The following is a 2,312-nucleotide window of genomic DNA, read 5'->3' as shown; positions in this document are numbered from 1 at the left end:
AATTGATTTTTATAAATCTGCAAATTTTAGCTCTGCAAAATTAAAGTACTATACGGTAGTCCTTGTCTTTGAGCTAGGATTGTCATCCTTCAGCATGGTATTTTATTTGCTGCAAATATTCTATACTAAAACAATAAGCATAATGTTGAAGCATAGCATACTAAATGAAGTAAAGCTGGTTGCTGCTTCAAGCATTCAGTAGAAGAGTGAAAATCTATTCTTCCACTCATGTTTTGTAAATTTAGCTTCCGCTTCCAACAATTTACGGAGCTTTACTAAAAAAGTAGCTTCTGTTTTTTGGGCATCGAAGGAGCCGACGAAGGAGCAGATACAGCAAGATCCAGACAAAGAGCAGCAACAGCTTCTTCAAGAAAAGGCAAGACTTACTCAGCAACTTGTTGATGCTACCACTCTCCTTGAGCAAGCAGAAAAGGATAAATCAAGTCTTGAATTAGGTACTATTATGTTGTACTGTTGTTTATGTGTACATTGTTTACATTATAATACTAGTGGATTAGACAATGTTGAGTATGGAAATAGTATCCTGTACTCAATATAGGTCAAATTGTCCATGCATTAGAAATAATGAGATTGATGTAGAGTGAGCTCTGCTTACCATATATGGTATCATTAGCAATAATCAGTACATGTAATTTGAGCAAATTTTATAAGCTGCAAATTGCATTTTAATTTTTATCTTTGTACTTTTATTGATAATAGAATATTATAAAAAGCTTGAAGCTCAAATTGCTGATAATAAAGTATATGTAACTGAAATATTGGAGAAGAAGCAGATTATTACTGGTTAGTGTAACATCTAGGGCTGGGACAAAGCTTCCAAAGGTTTGAAGCTTCGTTCAAAGTGCTGCCATTCAAATGAGAAAATAAGCCCTCGAAGCTTCATTATTAGTAGTTATTAATGTTAATGTGGTCAAAAGTTTTCATAGGGATTGTCTACCTAAACCACAAGTTTGACGGTATAAACTGAGGCGGGGTGATGATTTTTGATGTACAATAAACCTTTGAAGGCTTCGAATTTTTTTATGTAGAAACTTTGAATGTTGCAAAGTGACCTTTGTCCCAGCCCTAGTATTATCAGCACATAATATTAAATAAGAGAATATTCTATTAATGTAGAAGATTATGAGAAACTGAAACTCAAAGTTGCTGAACAATTGGAAGAGAAGGAGGAACAATATCTCAAGGAGAAACAGATCATTATTGGTTAGTTAACTATACACACAGCATGTATTAGATGAGAGAATTTGTTTATTGTGTAGATGAGAATCAAAATCTCATTTCTGAGAAAGACAAAGTTATAGCCAAACTGACATCACAAGTTGAGGAACAATTACAGATATTTGCTGGTTAGTGTATCATCATTAATCAATAATAATTATTAATATTCTATTAATTTATAGACCTTAAAGAAAAGGAGTTGTACATAGCCAAACTAGTGAAGGAAAGACAAGAGAGGGTCCTCAAGCAACCTATCAAAGAGACTAGTTCCATTGGACTACAATTTAACTACCTGATCCCTTCAATGGGTAAATTATTCATGTACATGTACATGTACACATGTGAATGATTGTGTGTGTACTATACTGGTATTAGATATGATGTGTCCGTATTGTTTCAGATTCACTAGACTCTAGTGTCATTATAGCTGGACAGAAGCTCTTTATCCTACAAGGAGACAGGTCTCACTCACTCCAGTGGGAGAAATATGGATTCAGATTAGAGTGTCCTCAAGGAGCAGTGTCCAAGGATACTGAAGTAGCTGTTACTGCACTAGCTGGTGGTAATTTCAAGGTACCCAAAGGTACTATGCTAGTGAGTGCAGTATATGCAATATCAGTATCTAAGGGACTATTAAAACCACTGGTAATAGAGCTACAACATTGTGTGGATCTAAGGAAGACTAGTCAGACTGGTTGCCTCAAGTTTGTGAGAGCTCCACTGAAGTCTCCCAATGCTTACCAGTTCAGTATAGTTGAAGGAGGATCTTTTAGTGTAGGGAACAGATATGGTTCTATTGAACGTGATGAATTCTGTGCTTTTGGTATTGTACATGTTGGTAATGGAGACACACCTAATGGAGGTAGGAATGGATCAGAGAATGACACACAAACTCAAGGTATACAATAGTGTTTGTATTAATAATTTACTGTTGATGTGTTTGTATGATGTATAGGAACAAATAATGATTGGGAGAAGGAGACTAATGGAGACACACCTAATGATAGCAGTAATGGAGCAGGAGAGAATAGTGGTGGAGGAGGAGCCACTCCATCAACAAGTACTACACCACC

At 35.6% G+C, this 2,312-nt stretch overlaps 2 long non-coding RNA genes across 2 annotated transcripts; both read left to right on the top strand.

Moving 5' to 3' along the window:
• Positions 1 to 72: 72 nt before the first annotated feature.
• Positions 73 to 1,174, top strand: LOC109587902 (uncharacterized). The gene is made up of 3 exons (XR_002187862.1): positions 73 to 455; positions 721 to 804; positions 1,138 to 1,174. It is a non-coding gene; the product is annotated as an uncharacterized LOC109587902 (long non-coding RNA).
• Positions 1,175 to 1,193: 19 nt separating this feature from the next.
• On the top strand, positions 1,194 to 1,458 carry LOC109587901 (uncharacterized). Its single transcript, XR_002187861.1, has 3 exons — positions 1,194 to 1,224; positions 1,281 to 1,367; positions 1,422 to 1,458. It is a non-coding gene; the product is annotated as an uncharacterized LOC109587901 (long non-coding RNA).
• The last annotated feature ends 854 nt before the right edge of the window (positions 1,459 to 2,312 follow it).

This window comes from Amphimedon queenslandica, unplaced genomic scaffold (assembly GCF_000090795.2).
Source record: "Amphimedon queenslandica unplaced genomic scaffold, v1.1 AMPQUscaffold_12397, whole genome shotgun sequence".
Classification (NCBI taxonomy): domain Eukaryota; kingdom Metazoa; phylum Porifera; class Demospongiae; order Haplosclerida; family Niphatidae; genus Amphimedon; species Amphimedon queenslandica.
This window is presented reverse-complemented; position numbering and strand designations above follow the sequence as displayed.